Genomic DNA, 15,796 nt, shown 5'->3' on the forward strand with positions numbered 1-15,796 from the left:
AGGTGATTTTGAAGTGCATTTGACAATCAGGCATTTACTACATGCAAAACCGACTCAAAATTCTATCAAAATCACCACACACAAATAGAACTTCAAATAGACCATCGGTACTTCCCCATAGATATCTATAGGAAAAGCTTGTTTACTAAGAGTCAATTTTAAAATCAGGCCTCAGTAGAACCAAAAATTTTCAATACAATCATTAGAAATAGTTTATTATTTTAATATATTTGGAATTGTCTTATACCTCAGTGTATTGGAAAATACACGGTAGAGAAGCATGTTGGGCACTCTGGCTATATAACTCAAGGCTTTTAAAGGTAAAGCATTGGTTTGAAAAAAATGTGGATATTCAAATTAGCCCAGGAATGAAGGTGTTTGTGGGTAATACAGTGCACGTGACCTGTTTTGGCCAATAGGAAGGCTTCTGTATAATTTTGTTGATTTTTGAGTCAATTTCTGGTTCTATTGATGGTGAATAGAACACATTTAGAACTTCAAATAGAAACCAATGCACCACTGAGAACAACTGAAGAAAAAATTAACTGTTAGTAAATCATCTATTTTGAATAGAAAGAATGCGGTTGATTTTTTGGGGGATGTTGGGTTCTATTCTGGTCAATTTTAAATAGACCCCAAATCATCTTTTAGTATGTATACCCCCTAGTGTCAGAACAGATGCCCTTAACTACTTGCCTGGCAATAACGTATGTGATGCGACTAGTGTCGGACTGGGGCAAGAAAGGCCCACCGGGAAAATGCAGTAGTAGGGGCCCATGCTTAAGGATGTGGCCAGGCAATAGCGGAGGTGTGGCCAACCACCACAGAGGCCCACCTAACCGTAGCAGAGTGCATGGGCTGATCCTGTAGTCCTGTGCCGTATAAGGTAATATATGTATAATGTATAATTAAAGTGCACTAGGATACAACATGGAACATAATCCCTAGAGGAGAAGGTGGGCCCACAGGCAGTGGTGCCCACCGGTGGTTTCCCAGTCCGACTCTGGATGCGACTGCAGCCAGGAGAGCGATACCTGGCCAAATCACATCACAGAGATCAGTGCTGCACACTGTGTCTGTCTTTAATGGAGGAAATGCAGAACGGACTTCATCCTGTGGCCCCCCCGGGAGTGACAGGGCAGTCTGTGACCACCAACATCACTCCCGACATTGTGCCCTAGATTGCCTTTGCGATCTATATTCCTGTGCGCATGCTCCAGAACTAAAAGTGCTAGGTGGAGGAGCATAGTCTCCCCTGCCCCATGCTCTGCTGCTATCTGCTATAAGGTGTTGGGGCCGGGTCTATGTTTGGGAATGGTCAACTTTTTTGCACTGGGGGTGGGTAGGGTGGTGGGATTGCTGGAAAATACAAATGTTTTTGTTTGGCTGGGGGGAGGGAAATAATAAGAATTTACTCACCGGTAATTCTATTTCTCGTAGTCCGTAGTGGATGCTGGGAACTCCGTAAGGACCATGGGGAATAGCGGCTCCGCAGGAGACTGGGCACAAATAGAAAGCTTTAGGACTACCTGGTGTGCACTGGCTCCTCCCCCTATGACCCTCCTCCAGACCTCAGTTAGGATACTGTGCCCGGAAGAGCTGACACAATAAGGAAGGATTTTGAATCCCGGGTAAGACTCATACCAGCCACACCTATCACACCGTACAACTTGTGATATGAAACCCAGTTAACAGCATAATAACAGAGGAGCCTCTGAATAGATGGCTCACAACAATAACCCGATTGGTTAACAATAACTATGTACAAGTATTGCAGACAATCCGCACTTGGGATGGGCGCCCAGCATCCACTACGGACTACGAGAAATAAAATTACCGGTGAGTAAATTCTTATTTTCTCTGACGTCCTAGTGGATACTGGGAACTCCGTAAGGATCATGGGGATTATACCAAAGCTCCCAAACGGGCGGGAGAGTGCGGATGACTCTGCAGCACCGAATGAGCGAACTCTAGGTCCTCCTCAGCCAGGGTGTCAAACTTGTAGAATCTTGCAAACGTATTTGACCCCGACCAAGTAGCTGCTTGGCAAAGTTGCAAAGCCGAGACCCCTCGGGCAGCCGCCCAAGAAGAGCCCACCTTCCTTGTGGAATGGGCTTTCACTGATCTAGGATGCGGCAGTCCAGCCGCAGAATGTGCAAGCTGAATCGTGCTACAGATCCAGCGAGCAATAGTCTGTTTAGAAGCAGGTGCACCCAGCTTGTTGGGGTGCGTACAGGATAAATAGCGAGTCAGTTTTCCTGACTCCTGCCATCCTGGAAACATATATTTTCAGGGCCCTGACGACGTCCAGCAACTTGGAGTCCTCCAAGTCCTTCGTAGCCGCAGGCACCACAATAGGTTGGTTCAGGTGAAACGCTGAAACCACCTTAGGGAGAAACTGAGGGCGAGTCCTCAATTCTGCCCTGTCCGTATGAAAAATCAGATAAGGGCTTTTACAGGATAAAGCCGCCAATTCTGACACACGCCTGGCCGAAGCCAGGGCCAACAGCATGACCACTTTCCACGTGAGATATTTTAAATCCACAGTTTTAAGTGGTTCAAACCAATGTGATTTGAGGAACCCCAAAACTACATTGAGATACCAAGGTGCCACTGGAGGCACCAAAGGAGGCTGTATATGCAGCACTCCCTTGATAAACGTCTGAACTTCAGGAACTGAAGCCAGTTCTTTCTGGAAGAAAATCGACAGGGCCGAAATCTGAACCTTAATGGATCCCAATTTGAGGCCCATAGACACTCCTGTTTGCAGGAAATGCAGGAATCGACCAAGTTGAAATTCCTCCATCGGGGCCTTCCTGGCCTCACACCACGCAACATATTTTCGCCAAATGCGGTGATAATGCTTTGCGGTTACATCCTTCCTGGCTTTGATCAGGGTAGGGATGACTTCCTCCAGAATGCCTTTTTCCTTCAGGATCCGGCGTTCAACCGCCATGCCGTCAAACGCAGCCATGGTAAGTCTTGGACAGACAGGGTCCCTGCTGGAGCAGGTCCCGTCTTAGAGGTAGAGGCCATGGGTCCTCTGTGAGCATCTCTTGAAGTTCCGGGTACCAAGCCCTTCTTGGCCAATCTGGAGCCACGAGTATAGTTCTTACTCCTCTCCGTCTTATAATTCTCAGTACCTTGGGTATGAGAGGCAGAGGAGGGAACACATAAACCGACTGGTACACCCACGGCGTCACAAGAGCGTCCACGGCTATCGCCTGAGGGTCCCTTGACCTGGCGCAATATCTTTTTAGTTTTTTGTTGAGACGGGACGCCATCATGTCCACCTTTGGTTGTTCCCAACGGTTTACAATCATGTGGAAGACTTCTGGGTGAAGTCCCCACTCTCCCGGGTGGAGGTCATGCCTGCTGAGGAAGTCTGCTTCCCAGTTGTCCACTCCTGGAATAAACACTGCTGACAGTGCTATCACATGATTTTCCACCCATCGGAGAATCCTTGCAGCTTCTGCCATCGCCCTCCTGCTTCTTGTGCTGCCCTGTCTGTTTACGTTGGCGACCGCCGTGATGTTGTCTGACTGGATCAGCACCGGCTGGTCCTGAAGCAGAGGTCTCGCTTGGCTTAGGGCGTTGTAAATGGCCCTTAGCTCCAGGATATTTATGTGAAGTGAAGTCTCCAGGTTTGACCCCAGTCCCTGGAAATTTCTTCCCTGTGTGACTGCCCCCCAGCCTCGAAGGCTGGCATCCGTGGTCACCAGGACCCAGTCCTGAATGCCGAATCTGCGGCCCTCTAAAAGATGAGCACTCTGCAGCCACCACAGGAGAGACACCCTTGTCCGTGGCGACAGGGTTATCCGCTGATGCATCTGAAGATGCGATCCGGACCATTTGTCCAGCAGGTCCCACTGGAAAGTTCTTGCGTGGAATCTGCCGAATGGAATTGCTTCGTAAGAAGCCACCATTTTTCCCAGGACTCTTGTGCATTGATGCACTGATACCTGACCTGGTTTTAGGAGGTTTCTGACTAGATCGGATAACTCCCTGGCTTTCTCCTCTGGAAGAAATACCTTTTTCTGGACTGTGTCCAGAATCATCCCTAGGAACAGAAGACGTGTCGTCGGGATCAGCTGTGACTTTGGAATATTGAGAATCCAACCGTGCTGTTGTAACACTTCTTGAGATAGTGCTACCCCCACTAACAACTGTTCCTTGGATCTCGCCCTTATCAGGAGATCGTCCAAGTACGGGATAATTAAAACTCCTTTCCTTCGAAGGAGTATCATAATTTCGGCCATTACCTTTGTAAAGACCCTCGGTGCCGTGGATAACCCAAACGGCAGCGTCTGGAACTGATAGTGGCAGTCCTGTACCACAAACCTGAGGTACCCTTGGTGAGAAGGGTAAATGGGGACATGTAGGTAAGCATCCTTGATGTCCAGTGATACCATATAATCCCCTTCCTCCATGCTCGAGATAACCACTCTCAGTGATTCCAACTTGAATTTGAACTTCTTTATGCAAGTGTTCAATGACTTCAGATTTAAAATGGGTCTCACCAAACCGTCCGGTTTCGGTACCACAAACATTGTGGAATAATACCCCTTTCCTTGTTGCAGGAGGGGTACCTTGGTTATCACCTGCTGGGAATACAGCTTGTGAATAGCCTCTAACACCGCCTCCCTGTCAGAGGGAGTTGTCGGTAAGGCAGATTTTAGGAAACGGCGGGGGGGGGGGGAGACGTCTCGAATTCCAGCCTGTACCCCTGAGATACTACCTGAAGGATCCAGGGATCTACCTGTGAGCGAGCCCACTGTGTGCTGAAATTCTTGAGACGGGCCCCCACCGTACCTGAGTCCGCCTGTAGGGCCCCAGCGTCATGCTGAGGACTTGGCGGAGGCGGGGGAGGACTTCTGTTCCTGGGAACTGGCTGCTTGCTGCAGCTTTTTTCCTCTACCTTTGCCACGTGGCAGAAAGGACGTGCCTGTAGTGCAGGACTGCAGGGGAGAGCCAGGGAGACGTCCTTCCAGCGGAGCTGTGAGGGAAAATGGCGCCAGTGTGCTGAGGGAGATAGCTCCGCCCCCTTTTCGGCAGACTTTTCTCCCGCTTTTTTAGAAAATCTGGCAGGGGTTAATTTACACCCATATAGCCCTGAGGACTATATGTGGTGTATATTTGCCAGCCAAGGTGTTAATATTGCTGCTCAGGGCGCCCCCCCCCCAGCGCCCTGCACCCGTCAGTGACCGCAGTGTGAGGTGTGCATGAGAAGCAATGGCGCACAGCTGCAGTGCTGTGCGCTACCTTGGTGAAGACTGATGTCTTCTGCCGCCGATTTTCTGGACCACTTCTTGCTTCTGGCTCTGTAAGGGGGCCGGCGGCGCGGCTCTGGGACCGGACTCCGAGGCTGGGCCTGTGTTCGATCCCTCTGGAGCTAATGGTGTCCAGTAGCCTAAGAAGCCCAAGCTGGCTGCAAGCAGGCAGGTTCGCTTCTTCTCCCCTTAGTCCCTCGTAGCAGTGAGCCTGTTGCCAGCAGGTCTCACTGAAAATAAAAAACCTAAATCTAACTTTCTTTCTAAGAAGCTCAGGAGAGCCCCCTAGTTTGCATCCAGCTCGGCCGGGCACAAAGATCTAACTGAGGTCTGGAGGAGGGTCATAGGGGAGGAGCCAGTGCACACCAGGTAGTCCTAAAGCTTTCTATTTGTGCCCAGTCTCCTGCGGAGCCGCTATTCCCCATGGTCCTTACGGAGTTCCCAGCATCCACTAGGACGTCAGAGAAATACCGTATATACTCGAGTATAAGCCAACTTTTTCTACACTCTTTTTATGCTGAAAAAGCCACCTCGGCTTATACTTGAGTCAGTGCCTGGGAAGGAGGGACACGGAGGGCACAGTGAGCGCCTCTCCTGTGTCCCTCCTGTGTCTCTGGCGGCAGCGGCGGGTCTATTAAATGAAGTACCCGTTTGTGAGCTCTGATTGGCTCATGAACCGGCACTTCATTTAACAGATCCGCAGCCAGAGACGCAGGAGGGACACAGGAGAGGCGCACGCTGTGCCCTCCATGTCCCTCCTTCACAAAACAGTGGGGGAGCAGGGAATGTACTTGGGGGGGGGCATATGTGGCACTGAGGGAGCATATGTGGCACTGGGGGAGCATATTGGCACTGGGGGTTATATGCGTACCTGGCACTGGGGGTATATGTGTACCTGGCACTGGGGGGGGGCATATTTGGCACTGGGGGCATGTGTGTACCTGGCACTGTGGGGGAATATCTGGCACTGGGGGCATATGAGGCACTGGGGGAGCATATTTGGCACTGGAGGGGCATATTGGCATTGGGGGTGGGGCATATTTGGCACTGGTATCTTGTTTTTTTGTCTCATTGGTATCTATTTTTATTTCTGAAATTTACCAGTTGCTGCTGCATTTCTCACCCTAGGCTTATACTCGAGTCAATAAGTTTTCCCAGGTTTTTGTGGTAAAATTAGGTGCCTCGACTTATATTCGGGTCGACTTATACTCGAGTATATACGGTATTTTAAGAACAAAGAATAGCATGTACTGTATAGCGACACATGGGAAACGGGGGTACTAATCAATTAGCCCATTGACACTGGGGTGAAGGGGGGCGCTTCCACAGGGAGGGGTGGAGGTAGATAACTTTGTGGATCTTTTGCCTCTGGTAGGCAAAACAACACATAGGTATATTTTTAAAAATAAAACAATTAAATATATTATTAAAAATACTTTATTACATTAATTTAGTTAGCACCGGTCTGCACCTACTCTACTACACAGGCGTCCAAAACTTCCAGCTGCAATATTCCACAAACAGAAACCCAATGACCCCATGCAGGTTCCAAACCTCTTGTAATCAACATTGCCCCATGTGTGCAGAGTCTGAGAGCAGCAGCCTCCTGATGGAGAACAGGGCGATGAAGCTGACAATACCTATCAATGGTGTCTTTTAAGGAGATAAACAGGATGAGGCTGGTCCGACACATCAGGTTATAAAACCACATCCCCTTCTTGTGTGTTAAGTAATAACAAAGATTTACAGTGAACTGACAATATACTATGGTTGACAAATAATATGTAATAATACTCAGTGAATGCTTGCTAATCGATAGATATACTGAATAATGCCTACAAGGGGATCAGTACTAAATGCCGCCGGCCGGAATCCCGGCGGTCGAAATACCGACGCCTGAATCCCGACCACACAATCCCGACAGAGGTGGCGAGCGGAACGCAGCCCCTTACGGGCTCGCTTCGCTCGCCACGGTGTGGGCACGGTGCCTTGCTACGCTCGGCACACTATTATATTCTCCCTCTATGGGTGTCGTGGACATCCACGGAGGGAGAATATGTCGGGATTGTGGCGGTCGGGATTGTGGCGGTCGGGATTGTGGCGGTCGGGATTGTGGCGGTCGGTATTCCGGCGTCTGTATTTCGACCGCCGGGATTCCGGCCGGCGGCATCTTGACCGCATCCCCCTACAAGGCCTCCCCCAATTCAGCACCACCTAGGTTGATCTTCATTAGCATTTGAAGATCTGATCAGGTTCTTTTGTCTCTCCATAAACTTGAACTTTCTTCCTTAGAAGATACTATTGAAGGGGGTGATTTCCATATTATCCCTTGCCCTGGTCTGAGAAGGCTTATTTAAACTGCAACAACCCTGTTACAGACATTGACAGTGCAGCAGCAAAAGTTTGTACAAGAGACACGTGTATAGATTAGAGATGAGCGGGTTCGGCTCTCAGAGAACTGAACCGTACCGAACTTCACCATTCGAGTCCGGTCCCGAGCACGGCTCGGGTTTTCCCGCCTGACTCAGTCTTGTGCTGTGTTGTGCTGCTCACTCCAGGCTAGTGTAGTCAGTGTATTGTGCTGCATCAGTCCAGCCAGTCACAGTGTTGGTGTCCTCTGCTACTATATGTCCCCAGTGATGCTGGCTTGCAGTTTTGCTGTGTTCTCTTGCATCAGACCAGAGGTAGTGTCTTGTGCAGCATCAGTCCAGTGACCAGTCACAGTGGTGGTGTCCTCTGCTGCCATATATCCAGTGTAGCTGTATAAGTCCCTTTCAGTGGTGCTGTGTTGATCTGCATTAGACCAGAGGAAGTGTCTTGTGCAGTATCAGTCCAGTGACCAGTCAAAGTTGTGGCGTCCTCTGCTGCCATATATCCAGTGTTACTGCCGTATAATTCCCGGTATAATTCCCGTGATATTGCCGTATAATTACCGTGATACTTGCGTATAATTCCTGTGACATTGCCGTATAATTCTCGGAATACTGGCGTATAATTCCTGTGACATTGTCGTATAATTCTCGGAATAGTGGCGTAAAATTCCTATGATATTGCCGTATAATTCCTGTGATATTGCCGTATAATTCTCGGAATACTGGCGTATAATTCCTGTGATACTGCCATATAATTCCCGTGATACTGGCGTATAATTCCTGTGACATTGCCGTATAATTCTCGGAATACTAGCGTATAATTCCTATGATATTGCCGTATAATTCCCGTGATATTGCAATAAAATTCTCGGAATACTGGCGTATAATTCCTGTGAAATTGCCATATAATTCTCGGAATACTGGCGTATAATTACTGTGACATTGCCGTGAAATTCTCAGAATACTGGCGTCTAATTCCTATGATATTGCCATATGATTCTCGGAATACTGGCGTATAATTCCTGTGATACTGCCATGTAATTCCAGTGATACTGGCGTATAATTCCTGTGACATTGCCGTATAATTCCTGTGATATTGCCATATATTTCTCAGAATACTGACGTATAATTCCTGTGACATTGCAATATAATTATTAATTATCGGAATACTGGCGTATAATTCCTGTGATAATGCCATTTAATTCCCGTGATACTGGCGTATACTTTCTGTGACATTGCCATATAATTCCTGTGATATTGCCATATAATTCTCAGAATACTGGCGAATAATTCCTGTGATACTGTCATATAATTCCTATGATACTGGCGAATAATTCCTGTGACATTGCAGTATAATTCCTGTGATATTGCCATATAATTCTCGGAATACTGGTTCATAATTCCTGTGATACTGCCATATAGTTCCCGTGATACTGGTGTATAATTCCTGTAACATTGCCGTATAAATCTCAGAATACAGCTGGATAATTCCAGTTATCCTACTGTATAATTCCATATAAATCCATATGATTCCGTATAAATCCAGTCCAGTGATGCTGCCATATAAATTCAGTGGTGCTGTCCTGTGCTGTATATTATATATTCCAAATAAAGGGGTTATTAATATTTAATCCAAATAATTTTTACAGGATTTGCCCTGTGAGGTGTACGGGTATGCTCTCTTGTGCTGCATATTGTGTTATATAACCCAAGAAAAATAATGGCGAACAAACATTTGGAGGACAAAATAGGGAAAGATCAAGAACACTTTCTCCTAGTGCTGAAGCTGCTTCCACTAGCCATGACATAGATGATGAATTGCCATCAACATTGTCTGCCAAGGCCAATGCCCATTGTGATAGTAGAGGGCATGTAAAATCCAAAAAGACAAAGTTCAGTAAAAAGAATCAACAAAAGAAATTGAAATGGTCTGAGGAGAAACGTAAAACTTGCCAATACAGTACAGTATGTCATTTACAACACGGAGTGGCAAGGAATGTCTGAGGCCCTAGCCTATGTTTATGGCTAGTGGTTCAGCTTCACATGACGATGGAAGCCCTCATCCTCCTGCTAGAAAAATGAAAAGAGTTAAGCTGGAAAGAGCACAGAAAAGAACTGTGCATGCTGAGATGGTATCACAAATCCTCAAGGAGAGTCCAAGTGTCTCGTCGGTTGCGATGCCTGACCTTCCCAACACTGGACGGGAAGAGGTGGCTCCTTCCACCATTTGCACGCCCCCTGCAAGTGCTGGAAGGAGCACCCACAGTCCAGTTCCTGATATTTAAATTGAAGATGTCACTGTTGACGTTCACCAGGATGAGGATATGCGTGTTGCTGGCGCTGAGGAGGAAGCTGACGATGAGGATTCTGATGGTGATGTGGTTTGTTTAAGTCAGGCACCGGGGGAGACACCTGTTGTTCGGGGATGCAGTCAGTTTACCTCCAATCAAAATCCCGACGTTCAAAATCCCGACATCAATTGACCGATGGTCAAAATCCCGACATGGACAAAATACCGATATTTAAAATACAGACAAGGTCAAAATACCGACTTGTAAAATGCCGACAGGTCAAAATACCGACATGAGTTTTTCATGATTTTTTTTCATTGAAACCGACTTGTTCATACTTTACCATCCCAGTGGACCTGGAGGGGGAATATAATAGTGTGCCGAGCCTAGCGAGGCACCGTGCCCGAAGCATGACGAGCGCAGCGAGCCATGTGAGGGGACACGGTGCACTTTATATGGTGTCCATGTTGACTTATGTCGACATACACACAAAAAACAAGAAAACGTGTGTCGGTATTTTGACCTGTCGTCATTTTACATGTCGGTATTTTGACCTTGTCAGTATTTTGTCATGTCGGGATTTTGACCTTGTCGGGATTTTGACCATCGGTCAATTGGTGTCGGGATTATGAACGTCAGGATTTTGATTGGAGGTATTTCATACCGATCCCGTTGTTCGTGGGATGAATAATCACATTGTGATTCCTGGGCAAACTACCAAAAAAGCCACCTCTTCGGTGAAGAATTTTTTCTCCACAAATCCAGACAACAGGTGTCAAGACATCTGTTGCCTCTGTCAATCTGTAATAAGTAGGGGTAAGGATGTTAACCACCTAGGAACATCCTCCCTTATACGTCACCTGCTGCGCATTCATCCAGAAGTATGTGTCAAATTGTGAAACTTTGGGTAAGCGCGTAAGCAGTCCACTGACAGCTAAGTCCCTTCTTCCTCTTGTACCCAAGCTCCTGCAAGACACACCACCAATTCCCTCAATGTCAACTTCCTCCTCAGGAACGTCAGTAGTACTGCAGGCCATGTCACTGTCAAGACTGAGGAGTCCTCTCCTAACTGGGATTCCTCAGGAGGATCCTTGAGTGTTATGCCTGCTGTTGCTGCTGCGGCTGTTGTTCCTGCTGGGAGTGGATCATCATACCAGAGGGGAAATCTTAAGACCACTTGTGCTACTTCCAGTAAGCAATTGACTGTCCAACAGTCCTTTGTGAGGAAGATGAAATATGACAGCAGTCATCCTGTTGCAAAGCGGATAACTAAGGTCTTGACACATATGTTGGTGTTAGACGTGCATCCGGTATCCGCCATTAGTTCAGTGGGATTTAGAAAATTGATGGAGATAGTGTGTCCCCAGTATCAAATCCCATTCAAGTTCCACTTCTCTAGGCAGGCGGTACCGAGAATATACAAAGACGTCAGAAAAAGAGTCACCAGTGTCCTACAAAATGCGGTTGTATCCAGTGTCCACTTAACCACGGATATGTGGACAGGTGGAACAGGGCAGACTCAGGACTATATGACTGTGACAGCCCACTGGGTAGATGTATTGCCTCCCGCAGCAACAACAACAGCGGCAACAGTAGCAGCATCGCGCAAATGCCAACTCGTTCCTAGGCAGGCTACGCAATGTATCACAGTTTTCCATAAGAGGCACATAGCTGACAAACTCTTACGGAAAATGAGGGACATCATTGCAGAATGGCTTACCCAAATAAGACTCTCCTGGGGATTTGTGATATTGGACAACGCCACCAATATTGTGCATGCCTTACATCTGGGCAAATTGCAGCACGTCCCATGTTTTGCACATACAATTAATTTGGTGGTGCATAATTTTTTGAAAAATTACAGGGGATGCTGTCGGTGGCCCGAAAAATTGCGGGCCACTTTCAACATTCTGCCACCGCGTGCCAAAGCCTGGAGCGACAGTAAACACTCCTGAACCTGCCCTGCCATCAGCTTGTCACAACTGAGGGCTAAGGCTGACCTGGGGAAGCCTCAGATGTAGGGGCTGACAAGTAAGTGAAACGGGGAGATAGTGTTGGGTTCCTTGACATACAGGAGTTCTAGTACCCATTGCCCGAAGGTGTGACACGACAACGAAGTTGTAAAAGGTAAAGTCAGTTTTATTGAACACACAGCTTAAGACACCTTAGATATGCAAAATGTCACAGAATATGTGCAGTGGTAAATTACAGTACAGTTCCCAGAAGCGCAGGGTAATTAGTGCTGTGGCTTGCAGAACAAATATCACAGAGTCCTTGCCAGAACTGGAGATGGTAAGTCCATATGCCACAGCTAACCGCTGAGGAGAGGTATGAACTGGTACTGCCCAGCAGATGGTGTACAGAGGCTTGAGCAACACATATGCACTGAAGTAGATGGTACTTGGTAATTGTAGAGAATGCCGGATGGAATAGGTATGAATGAAATGTGTGCAGAACTCACCACTGTAGATTTAGAGTCCGATGGTGAGCATCGATGGACGCTGTGGTTCAATGGTAGAATGGTCACTGATGCTCGCGATATAGGAATACCCCTGATGACGTTAAAATAAACTGAAGACACTGTGAAGCACCGCTAGCAGAATACCAGCGACTCAGAAGCACTGTGGAAGCTGGTAGGCCATGGTAAGAACGCTGTGGCGTATGGAGAGTGGTGCTGCAGAAAGGAGGAGTTGAAAACGATACCAGAACACAGCTGGAGGCTGGAAGCGAAGCAGGACCAACGCTGGAAGCAGGAAGCCAGTGTCTGAACATGGAGCATAATCAGGAGCAATGCTGGAACACTGCTAAAGTCAGGCAGCACCGCAGGATAGAAACAGGTGTGGGTCTCTTAGTGGAGCTGAATCACAGGAGCTGGAATACCTGGAGAAACAAGCAGTAGAATCCACAAGCAGGAGAGACATGTGTATAGGTTAGACAACCAAAGCACTGACGATTATCCAGCCCAGGAGCAGGATATTTATACCAGTTGGGAAGCAGGCATTGGCTGTATAATTAGGCAGAGTCCAGAGTGCAGCGGATAGGTTGTGAAATAACATGTGATGAGGAAAAACATCTCTGCGCCCATATTTGCATTTGGAGGGAAAGTCTGTTTGTATATTCCATGTGGTAAACAGCAGTAATGGTGGCGGAGGCCGCGGAGGGCAGAAGACGCCATTCTTTAAAACAGTGCAACTAAACTGTAAGGCTGCCATGACAGCGCTGTGGGATCACAGGGAAGAGACTTGAGGTAAAGATATACAGTGTGCTGCACTCAGACAGCGCAGATGGAATTCCGTTTTGGAATGCTGGGCCAGTCTCAAGAGACACTTGGAATGTAAATAACCGTGTCCATTAACTCGGATCATGACACAACTGAAGCAAGAGGTGATAACGAGGTGGAATTCAACACTCTATATGCTTCAGAGGATGGAGGAGCAGTAAAAGGCCATTAAAGCCTATACATCCACCTACGAAATAGGTAAAGGAGGGGTAATGCACCTGACTGAAGCGCAGTGGAGAATGATTTCTGTCTTGTGCAAGGTTCTCCAACCCTTCGAACTTGCCACACGTGAAGTCAGTTCAGACACTGCCAGCTTGAGTCAGGTCATTCCCCTCATCAGGCTTTTGCAGAAGCAGCTGAAAAAATTGAAGGTGGAGCTAAGAAGGAGCGATTCTGCAAATAATGTGGGACTTGTGGATGGAGTGCTTCCTTCGCTTTGCCAGACTTCAAGGGTGGTCAATCTGTTGAAATCAGAGCACTACATTTTGGCCACCGTGTTCGATCCTAGTTCTAAAGCCTACTTGTATCTCTCTTTCCGGCAGACACAAGTCTGCAGAGGTGCAAAGACCTGCTGGTGAGTAAATTGTCAACTCAAGCGGAACGTGACCTGTCAACAGCTCCTCCTTCAATTTCTCCTGCCACTGGGGCTGCAAGGAAAAGGAAAAGATTTCCTAGCCCACTCGCTGGCGGTGATGCAGGGCAGTCAGGAGCTAAAGCTGACATCTGGTCCAGACTGAAGGACCTGCCAACGATTACTAACATGTCTACTGTCACTGTATATGATTCTGTCACCATTGAAAGAGTGGTGGAGGATTATATCAGTGACAGCATCCAAGTAGGCATGTCAGACAGTCCGTATGTATACTGGCAGGAAAAAGAAGCAATTTGGATGCCCTTGCACAAACTGGCTTTATTTTACCTAAGTTGCCGCCCTTCAAGTGTGTACTCCGAAAGAGTGTTTAGTGCTGCCGGTAACCTTGTCAGCGATCAGCGTAGGAGGTTACTTCCACAAAATGTGGAGAAGATGATGTTCATCAAAATGAATTATAAATTCCTCCGGGAAGATCTTTACCAGCAATTGCCTCCAGAAAGTACACAGGGACCTGTGATGGTGGATTCCAGTGGGGTCGACTTAATACTCTGTGAGAAGGAGGAGGATGTACACCGTGAAAGGGGTGAGGAATCGGAGGATGAGGATGAGGTCAACATTTTGCCTCTGTAGAACCAGTTTGTGCAAGAAGAGATTTATTGCTTCTTTTTTTGGTGGGGGCCCAAACCAACCAGTCATTTCAGCCACAGTCGTGTGGCAGACCCTGTCGCTGAAATGATTGGTTTGTTAAAGTGTGCATGTCCTGTTTATACAACATAAGGGTGGGTGGGAGGGCCCAAGGACAATTCCATCTTGCACCTTTTTTTCTTCTTATCATCGTGTGCTGTTTGGGGACTATTTTTTTAAAGTGCCATCCTGTTTGACACTTCCGCATATGTCCAGTGGTACTGCCATTTAATTCAAGTGATTTGGACGTATAATTCCAGTGATTTTGGCATTTAATTCCAGTGATTTGGACGTATAATTCCAGTGGGAATTGTTTGTGTCATTTGTCTTAGTTATACACCTACCTAATTGCACCTCTTCGACATCTTTGCATGAGGTGCTGTTTGGGGCCTAGTTTTTTAAAAGTACCATCCTGTCTGACATTGCTGTATGAATCCAGGGGTACTGCTGTATTAGTCCTGGGGTACTGCCATATAAGTCCTCCAATTGCAGATTTTTAAAAAAATGACAGGGGCATGCTGGAAATGCTGTCAGTGGACTGAGGCGTGCTGGAAATGCTGTCAGTGGACTGAACAATTGTGTCCCACTCTCAACATTCAGCCACTGCGTGACACTACTAGATGGGCCAGGTGGTTGTGTTGCTTAGCTTAGTCATACAGCAACCTCGGTGCACCTCGTTTTCTTCTTTGCATCATGTGCTGTTTAGGGACTAGTTTTTGAATAGTGCTATCTTGTCTGCAACTGCAGTGCCACTCCTAGATGGGTCAGGTGTTTGTGCCGCACACTTGTGTCGCCTAGCTTTGTCATACAGCCACCTTGGTGCAACTTTTAGGCCTAAAAACAATATTGAGAGGTGCGAGGTGTTCAGAATAGACTGGAAATGAGTGGAAATGAATGTTATTTAGGTTAATAATACCGTAGGAGCAAAATTACCCCCACATTCTGTGATTTTAGCTGTTTTTATGTTTTTTTCAAAAATCATCCAGATCCAAAATCAAAACACGAAAGGGTGATTTTGGCAAAACTAAGCCAAAACCAAAACACGAAAGTGGAATTAAAACCAAAACCAAAACACAAAAAGTGCCCTCCGCACATCTCTAGTATAGATCCCTTATTTTTGTCATTTTTTTTAATAAGTTCATGTACTGTAGATGATTCTCAGTTTGGGAAACGTTCTTCTCACAGCCATTTACATAAATGTTTGATTATGTGACAAACAGTATATGGCTTTATATTGTTATTGTTCTCCATGGTCTGTTACACAAGCACAACTCTGTCATGCTAGGTATGGTTTGTGAATCCGGAGT

Source organism: Pseudophryne corroboree, chromosome 8, assembly GCF_028390025.1.
Source record: "Pseudophryne corroboree isolate aPseCor3 chromosome 8, aPseCor3.hap2, whole genome shotgun sequence".
Lineage (NCBI taxonomy): Eukaryota > Metazoa > Chordata > Amphibia > Anura > Myobatrachidae > Pseudophryne > Pseudophryne corroboree.